Source organism: Eschrichtius robustus, chromosome 3 (assembly GCF_028021215.1).
Source record: "Eschrichtius robustus isolate mEscRob2 chromosome 3, mEscRob2.pri, whole genome shotgun sequence".
Classification (NCBI taxonomy): domain Eukaryota; kingdom Metazoa; phylum Chordata; class Mammalia; order Artiodactyla; family Eschrichtiidae; genus Eschrichtius; species Eschrichtius robustus.
The window spans coordinates 80,238,121-80,248,843 of record NC_090826.1 but is presented as its reverse complement, the minus strand read 5'-3'; positions in this window follow the sequence as shown (position 1 = coordinate 80,248,843).

Below are 10,723 nucleotides of genomic sequence, written 5' to 3'. Positions count from 1 at the left end.
TTCAGTCACACTAACAAACCCGAATATAGAGTGTAAACCCTTCATTTCCAGGTAAAGGAATTGAGGCCTTCTTAATATGTTCAGTTCAATATTCCTGTCTATTCTTACCCCCAACCACCACCAATTTACTTTCTATATTTGCTACAGTGTCTTCATTAATGGCAGGAGCCATTAAATATCCATAAGCTATCTATCAGTAACTTGTCTGGAAGTTGATAATCGGTGTCAGCTGGAATCATTGGTAAGACTGTTGGCCAAATACTTGCACAAGGCCTCTCCATATAGTCTGGGATTCCTTACAATATGGCTAGATTCCAAGAGCAAGCATCCCAAAAGAAAGAACCAAGTAGAAACTGTATCATCTTTTCTAACCTAGCCTCAGAAGTTGAAGCCATACATCAGCATTCTGTCTTATTCTATTCATTAGAAGTGAGTCACTAAAGATGGTCCATATTCAAGGGGAGAAAAGAAGTGTCAAAGAATTTGCAAACATGTTTAAAGCCACCACAGTGTATCACAAATTATTTACATTCCTACCACTTGTAAAACACCTTCATCATTCCCCAGACTCCCCCAAAGACTTTCATCTTGTTAACGATGTCAGGATCAGGTTCAGGGTTAGGATTTCATGACCTAAGTCAGATCCAGAGGCAGATGAGGCTCCTTGGATGTGGTTCCCTTAGTACAGCTCCTTAAGTATTGTTCTTAATCTGAAGACCTGTGAACTGAAAAGTGATCTTTCCCACTTCCGTCAACATACAATGATGGGGCAGGATAACTGCTATAGACCCTCCCATTCAAAAAGTGAAAACAGGAGACACAGAAGTCATTGCCCCATAGCCTTTGTGAAATCCAGCAGGGCACATGTTGCTGTTTCCTTGATTAGAGCTTTAGTCCTACTACCTGGGAATGATTCTCCTCAGTTCTTGGCTTTTCCCTCTGGACTTTTTTTTTTTTTTTTTTTGGTATTTTCTTGAATTTAAGAATAATCCTTCTTTGCACATAAGAAATGGTTGGTGATGCAGCCGAGTAGATTTCCTAGCCTGCTTCCTGCTTCTAATAGTTCAGGGGTCCACAGATTTTCTTTTGAATTGTAATGTCTCTGTGTCGTTCAATTCAAGCTGACTGTTTCTGTTGGTACAATTTCCTTAAAAGTCTTGTGGGCTTACTCTGAATCTTATTGAGAGTCAATCCATTATGCAAAAGCAGCACTCACACATCTTGCCATGATAAGCCATTCTCTACCTTGGGCTTCTTAAAAGTCTCCCATGGAACAATTACTATAAGATCCTTAAAAGACCTATTGTTTAATGGAGAGGGTCTGTGAGGCACACTCCTACTATCCTTTGAAGGACTTTTGTCTGTTTGAAGCATCATCTTAAACCTTTCTTTGTTTTTATCAAAAGTCTTTTAGTCATATGCTGAGCTGCATTTTTACACTACGTTTTCCTGACAGCACACTGGATTTAAACTCTGCACAGAAGCCAGTTCTTAATTTTAGCAATGTTTGCCATTTGGAAAATCTGGAAATGATAAGCAGATTTATTTTTTAACAACAAGCCCTTGTTACTTTATAGTTAGAATCATTCTTTAGCTTTTTCCTTTCCTCTTGCATTTTACTAGAAGCAGCCAAAAGAACCCAAGCAGCAACTTGAACACTTTACCTTGAAATCTTCTTAGCTAGGACATCCAGTTTATTATGTATGTTTCCTAGTTTCCGTGTTACTGAGAGTAAATTTTTAGCACTATATAACAAGCGTCCCCTTTTCTCTAGTTTCCAATAACATTTTTTCACTTTCTTTCAATTCCACACTACAGCATCCTTGAGGGCCATCAGGTTTCCACTAGGAGTATCTTTGAAGCCATTTTGTTTTTTATTAACACTCCCACCCAAAGCCACTATCTGTAATTTAGGTTTTGGGTTACAGCAGCATTCCTCTTTTAGGTACCTGAATGGATTCCAAATATCTATTGTTGTAGTAACCACTATAGAACTTAATGGTTTAAAAACAAGATACAACTCAATGGCAAAAACAAATAACCTGATTAAAAATGGGCAAAGAATATGAATAGATGTTTCTCTAAAGAAGACATACAAATGGCCAAAAGGTACATGAAAAGGTGCTTAACATCCTTAATCATCAGGAAAATGCAAATAAAAACCACAGTGAGATATCTATCACCTCACACCTGATAGAATGGCTATTATCAAAAAGACAAGAGTGTTGGTAAGGATGTAAAGAGAAGGGAACCCCTGCACACTGTTGGTTAGAATGTAAATTGGTACAGCCATTATGGAAAACAGTATGAGTTTCCTTTAAAAATTAACAATAGAACTACCATATGATACAGCAATCCATCTTCTGGGCAATGTATCAGAAGGAAATAAAATCAGTGTCATAAAGAGATATTTGCACTTCCATGTTTATTACAGCATTATTCACAATAGCCAAGATATGCAAACAATGTGTTTGTTGATGAGTGAATGGATAAAGAAATTGTGATACATAAATGTTATTGTGATACAGAAATGTTGCCGTTTGCAACAACATGGATGAAACGAGAACATTATACTAAGTGAAATAAGTCAGGCACAGAAAGAAAAATACCACATGATCTCACTTATATGTGGAACCTGAAAGTTTAGTTCATGGAAGCAGAGAGTAGAACAATGGTAAAGGTGGGGAAAATGGAGAGACATTGGCCAAAGTTTACAAGGTTGCAGCGATGTAGGATGAATAAGTCTGGAGAGCTAAATGTACCATATGATGACTATAGTTATTACTGTATTGAATACTATAAAGTTGCTACAAAAGTAGATTTCAGGTGCTCTGACCACAAAAAAAAAAAGTATATGAAGAGATGGATATGTTAATTAGCTTGACTGTAGTAATCATTTCACTATGTATATGTATTTCAAAACACCAAGTTGTACACCTTAAACATATCATTTTTATTAAATAAATAAATAATAAAACAATAACATTGTTCTTAGCCTTGAAATGTCGATTTGAGCAGGGCTCAGTGGGGGAACACACCCCTTCTCCAGTTAGTGTTAGCTGGGGCTCCTCAATGGTGAATCTGCTGAAGGCTTAATTCACTCACATGTCTGGTGGTTAATACTGGCTGTCAGCTTGGACTTTAGCTAGGCTGTTGCCTTGAACACAATCGTGTAGCCTCTCCATATATTCTGGGCATTCTTCCAAAATGGTGGCTGTCACCATTTATCACTCATTCCAAAAATATGTGTCTCAAGAAAGAGCCTGGTGAAAAGTGCATCACCATATCTCCCCATTCCTCAGCTCAGCAGTAGCCTTGAAAATAGCAGCCCACAGTCCAGGTACTTCAGGGAGCAGAACAGACTCCATTCACAAAGAATTGTCATTTGAACTGTCTGGTGGCTTTGTGGAAGAACAAATAGAAGCTTCTCCCTGTACAACTTGACTCAGAACTCGTCCAGTGCTAGATCTGCTACACAGGTGGTGTTTGTTGTAATATTTACAGGCAAAAGCTTTTAGTTGCTTCAGACAGTGGTGATAACTGTTGGGATGAACAATATATTAATGAAAAAGCTTGGGAGAAAAGGCTAGGGAATGCCATGTCCACAGGGTTTTTGAAAGCTCTTAACATATTTCTGGAAATCCAGAAGGCCGCACACGCATGAGGCAGTGTGCATGCTCAGGAAGACCCAAGAAGGCCCTAGGCTATCACCTCTGGCTGAACTGGAGACTGCACAAGCAGACAGTGAAGGCTAAGGGAGAGTTGTAAACTGCTTGAATGCCGAAGGTATGCCTCAACACACACAAAGTCCCTCAGCAAAGACCAGTATTTTGTGGTTCCATGCATTTAAGGAAATGAGTACAATTATTAGCTGATCACTAAGCCAACCAAGTAGAAACTGCAGTGGCATCACACAACAAAGAATACAGCTTTACAGGATTAGTTCAGAAAAGTCACTAAGTAAATAACAACAGACGCTAAGGAAAGAGAGAGAATGTGATTTCCAGACTTGCCATATTATAGTATTCAACATATCCAGTGTTCAAAAGACAAATTATGAGGCATGCTAGGAGATAAAGAAGTATGACTCCTGCTCAGGAAAAAAGTAATCAATAGAAAGTGGCCAGAAGAAGCCCAGATATTGAACTTTCTAGACAAAAACTTCAAATCAGCTTTTTAAAATATGTTCAGGGGCTTCCCTAATGGCACAGTGGTTAAGAATCCACCTGCCAATGCAGGGGACACAGGTTCGAGCCCTGGTCCGGAAAGATCCCACATGCCGCAGAGCAACTAAGCCCATGCGCCACAACTACTGAGCCCATGTGCCACAACTACTGAGCCCACGTACCACAACTACTGAAGCCTGTGCACCTAGAGCCCATGCTCCGCAACAAGAGAAGCCACCGCAATGAGAAGCCCAAGCACCAAAGAGTAGCCCCTGCTTGCTGCAACTAGAGAAAGCCTGTATGCAGCAACGAAGACCCAATGCAGCCAAAAATAAATAAATAAATATTTTTTTAATTAAAAAATAAAATATGTTCAAAGGAAACTATATTTAAAGAACTAAAGAAAAATATGAGAACAGTGTCTCACAAAGACTATCAATAGATAGAAATTATAAAAAGTAAACAAATGTAAATTCTTCAGTTGAAAAGTGCAATAACTGATAATGAAAATTTTACTTGAATGGCTCAACAACGTTCTAGCTAGAAGAATGAATCAGAAAGATTCAACAGAAATCAATAATAGGAAAAAAAAAAGAAAATAATAGGAAGAAACCTGGGAAATTTACAAATATGTGAAAATTAACATACTTCTAAACCAATGTGTCAAAGACAAAATCATAAGGGAAATTATAAAATACTTTGAGTATACAGAAATGAAACCACAAAATACAAAACTCATGGAATGCAACAAAAGCATAAGTACTAAGAGGTAAAATACATGCCTACATTAAAAAAAGAAGAAAGATCTCAATAACCTAAACTTGTCTTAAGAAACTAGAAAAAGAAGAGAAAACTAAACCCAAAGCAGGCCTAAGGAAGGAAATATAATGACGATTAGAGGAAGAATTAATGAAATAGATAATAGAAATACAATAGATAAAATCAACATAACTAAAAGTTGGTTCTTCAAAGAAAACCAACAAAATTGACAAAACTCTAGATAGGTCAAGAAAAAAAGAGAAGACTCAAATTACTAAAGACAAAAATGAAAAAGAAAGCATTCCTACTTACCTTACAGAAATAAAAAGGATTATAGGGGAACACTATGGACAATTACATGCCAACAAATTAGATAACTAGCAACCAAAACTGATTCTGGAAGAAATAGAAACCCTGAATAGACCTATAACAAGTAAAGAGATAGAGGAGTCTGTAATCAAAGAACTTCCACCAAAGAAAAGCTCAGGACTAGATGGCTTCTCTGGTGAATTCTTCCAAATGTCTACAGAAGAATTAGCATCAATCTTCAAACTCTTCCAAAAAATAGAAAAGGAGGGAACACTTCATAACTCATTCTGTGAGGCAAGTATTACCCTGAGAGCAAGGCCAAAGACATGATAAGAAGAGAAAACTGTAGACCAAATCTCTTATATAGATGCAAAAATCCTCAACAAAATACTTTCTAGCCTCATCCAGCAGCATATAAAAGGATTATACACCATGACCACGTGGCATTTATCCCAGAAATGGAAAGTTGATTCAAAATATGAAAATCAATGTATTGCACAATATTAATAGAATAAAGTGGGGGGAACACATGATCATCTTAATGGATGCAGAAAAAGCATTTGGCAAAATTCAACATCCTTCCACACAATATAAATAGGTGTAAATTGTGACATCAAGAGCATATAGTGCAGAGAGGAAGAGAGGCAAAAGTGTAGAGTTTCTGTATGCAAGTGAAGTTATCAGCTTAAAATAGACTATTATAAATAGATTTTATGTAAGCCCCATGGTAACCATAAAGAAAATACCTATAGAAGTTACACAAAAGAAAAAGGAATCAAAGCCTATGAACACACACACACAAAATGAAACACAGAGGAAGACAGCAGGAGAGAAAAAGAAGAATAAAAGAATTATAAGACAAACAAAACAACAAAATGTCAAAAGTAAGTCCTTCCCTATCAATAATTACTTGAAATGTAAATGGGTTAAACTCCCCAATCAAATGAAATAGAGTCGTTGAATGGATTAAAAAAAAAAAAGTAGATCCAACTGTATGTTGTTTACAAGAAACTTACTTTCAATTCAAGGACACAGATAAGCTGAAAGTGAAGAGATAGAAAAAGATATTTCATGCAAATGGTAACCAAAAGAAAGCATAAGTGATGGTACTTAAATCAGACAAAATAGACTTTAAGTCAAAATCTGTCTCTAGAGACAAAGAATGTCATTATATAATGATAAAAGGGTCAATTCAACAAGAACATATAACAATTGTAAATATATACACACAACATCAGAGCACCCAAATATATAAAGATAATATTAACAGATCTGAAAGGAGAAATTGACAGCAATATAATAATTGTAGGAGACTTCAAAACCCTACTTTCAATAATGGATAGAACAGTCAGAAAACCAATAAAGAAACAGAGGAATTGAACGATACTGTAGGGAAAAAATGGACGTAACAGATGTATACAGAATTTTTCACCCAATGGCAGAAAAATATACATTCTTCTCAAGTACATATGGAACATTCTCCTAGAGAGATTACCAAAAAAAGGTCACAAAAAAGTTTTAACAAACTTAAGAAGATCAAAATCATACCAAGTATCATCTCCAACCACAATGGAATAAAACTAGAAATTAATAACAGTAAGAAAACAGGAAAATTCAGAGGTACATGGAAACTAAACAACATGTTCTTGAACAACCTATGGTCAAATGCAATCAAAAGGGAATTTTTAAATATCCAAGATAAACACGAAAACACAACATACCAAAACTTATGGAGTGCAGAGAAGCAGTACTAAGAGGGGCGTTTATAGCAATAAACCCATACATTAACAAAGAAGAAAGATCTCACACAACCAGGTTTTTGCCTCCAGGAACTTGAAAAAGAAGAACAAACTAAGCCCAAAGTTAGCAGAAGGAAAAAAAAAAAGAAGTATTATAGCAGAAATAAATAGAGAATAGAACAACAATAGAAAGGAATCAATGAAACTAAGAGTTGCCTTTTTGAAAAGATAAAACTGACAAACCCTTAGCTAGACTAAGAAAAAAGAGAAGACTCAAATAAAGTCAGAAATTTGAGACATTATAGTGGATGTCTCAAAAATCAAAAGAGACTACTATGAACAATTATATGCCAATAAATTGGGTAACTGAGGGGAAATGGATAAATTCCTAGAAACATAAACCTATCAAGACCAAATCAAGACTGAACAGACCAATAACAAATATGAAGATTGAATCAGTAATCAAGCAAAGAAAACTCCAGGACAGATGGTTTCATAGGTGAATTCTACCAAACACTCAAAGAAGAATTAATACTAATCCTTCTTAAACTCTTCCAAAAAGTAGAAGAAGAGGAAACACCTCCAAACTCATTTTATGAAGCCAGATTCACCATGATACCAAAGTCAGACAAAAACACCATGAGCAAAGAAAATTATAGGCCAATATCCCTGATGAATATAGATGCAAAAATCCTCAATGAAATACTAGCAAACTGAATTCAACATCACATTAAAAGGATTATACACCATGATCAACTAGGATTTATCCCCGGGATATAAGGATATTTCCACTTACAAATATCAATAAATGTGATGAAACACATTAACAGTATAAAAAATAAAAACCACACCATCATCTCAATAGATGCAGAAGAAGCAAGAAGAACAAAGCCAGAGGTATCACACTCCTTGATTTCAAAATATATTGCAAAACTACAGTAATCAAAACAGTATGGTATTGGCATAAATACAGACATATAAACTAAAAGAAGAGAACAGAGAGCCCAGAAATAAGTGCACACATTTATGGTCAATTAATCTTCAACAAAGGGGCCAAGTATACACAATGGGGAAATGATAATCTCTTCAATAAGTGGTGTGGGGAAAACTGAACATCCACATGCAAAAGAATGAAATTGAACATCTCACACCAAATACAAATATCAACTCAAAATGGGTTAAATACTTAAATGTAAGGCCTGAAACTATAAAATCATTAGAAGAAAGCACAGGCAAAAATGCTTCTTGACATTGATCTTGGCTACAAAACACCAAAAGCACTGACAACAAAAACAAAAACAGACAAGTGAGATAGCATCAAATTAAAAAGCTTCTTCAGAGCAAAGGAAACACAGAGTGAAAAAGCAACCTATGGAATGGGAGAAAATATTTGCAAACCATATATCTGACAAGGGCTTAATATCCAAAATATATAAGGAAATTATACATCTCAATAGCAAAAGAACAAACAACAATATTTTTTTAAATGGGCAAAGGACCCAAATAGATATTTCTCAAAAGAAGACACACAAACATACAAATGGCCCAAAGGTACATGAAAAGGTGCTCATCATCACTAATCACCAGGAAATGCATACCTAGTAGAATGGCTATTACCAGAAGACAAGAGATAACAAATGTTAGCAAGGCTGTGGGGAAAAGGGAACCCTTGTATACTGTTGGCGTGAATGTAAATTGGTACAGCCATTATGGAAAATAGTTCTATTTTTAATTTTTAAAAATTAAAAGTAGAACTACCTTATGATCCAGCAATCACTTCTCTGGGTTTATATTCAGTGAAAATAAAATCACTATCACAAAAGAGATACCTGCACTCCCATGTTCATCGCAGCATTATTCACCCAAGATGTGGAAACATAGGTATCTGTCAGATGAATGGATAAAGAAAATGTCACACACACACACAAACACACACACACACACACACACACACAGGAATATGATTCAGCCTTTAAAAAAGGAGGAAATCTTTCCATTTGCAACAACATGGATGAACCTGGAGGGCATTACGCTAAGTGAAATAAGCCAGACAGGGAAAGAAATACAGCATGATGTCACTCATATGTGAAATCTAAATACTCATATCAGATAAAATAGACTTTAAAATAAAGAATGTTACAAGAGACAAGGAAGGACACTACATAATGGTCAAGGGATCAATCCAAAAAAAGATATAACAATTATAAATATATATGCACCCAACATAGGAGCACCTCAATACATGAGGCAAATGCTAACAGCTATAAAGGAGGAAATCGACAGTAACACAACAATAGTGGGGGACTTTAACACCTCACTTACACCAATGGACAGATCATCCAGACAGAAAATTAATAAGGAAACACAGCTTTAAATGACACAATAGACCAGATAGATTTAATTGATATATATAGGACATTCCATCTGAAAACAGCAGATTACACTTTCTTCTCAAGTGCACATGGAACATTCTCCAGGATAGATCACATCTTGGGTCACAAATCAAGCCTTGGTAAATTTAAGAAAATTGAAATCATATCAAGCATCTTTTCCCACCACAACGCTATGAGATTAGAAATCAATTACAGGGAAAAAAATATAAAAAACACAAACACATGGAGGCTAAACAATACGTTACTAAATAACCAAGAGATCACTGAAGAAATCAAAGAGGAAATCAGAAAATACCTAGAGACAAATGACAATGAAAACACAATGACCCAAAACCTATGGGATGCAGCAAAAGCAGTTCTAAGAGGGAAGTTTATAGCAATACAATCCTACCTCAAGAAACAAGAAAAATCTCAAATAAACAATCTAACCTTACACCTAAAGGAACTAGAGAAAGATGAACAAACAAAACCCAAAGTTAGTAGAAGGACAGAAATCATAAAGATCAGAGCAGAAATAAATGAAAAAGAAACAAAGAAAACAATAGTAAAGATCAATAAAACTAAAAGCTGGTTTTTGAGAAGATAAACAAGATTCACAAACCTTTAGCCAGACTCATCAAGAAAAAGAGGGAGAGGGCTCAAATCAATGAAATTAGAAATGAAAAAGGAGAAGTTACAATGGACACCACAGGAATACAAAGCATCCTAAGAGACTACTACAAGCAACTCTATACCAATAAAATGGACAACCCGGAAGAAATGGACACATTCTTAGAAAGTTATAACCTTCCAAGACCAAACCAGGAAGAAATAGAAAATATGAACAGACCAATCACAAATAATGAAATTGAAACTGGGATTAAAAAACAAACAAAAGTCCAGGACCAGATAGATGTCTTCACAGGTGAACTCTATCAAACATTTAGAGAAGAGCTAACACCAAGCCTTCTCAAATCTTCCAAAAAATTGCAGAGGAAGGAACACTCCCAAACTCATTGTACGAGGCCACCATCACCCTGACACCAAAACCAGACAAAGATACTACAGAAAAAGAAAATTACAGACCAATATCATTGATGAATAGAGATGCAAAAATCCTCAACAAAGTGCTAAGCAAACAGAATCCAACAACACATTAAAAGAAGCATACAATACGATCAAGTGGGATTTATCCCAGGGATGCAAGGATTCTTCAATATACACAAATCAATCTATGTGATACACCATATTAACAAATTGAAGAATAAAAACCATATGATCATCTCTAAAGATGCAGAAAAAGCTTTTAACAAAATTCAACACCCATCTATGATTAAAAACTCTCCAGAAAGTGGGCATAGAGGGTACCTACCTCAAC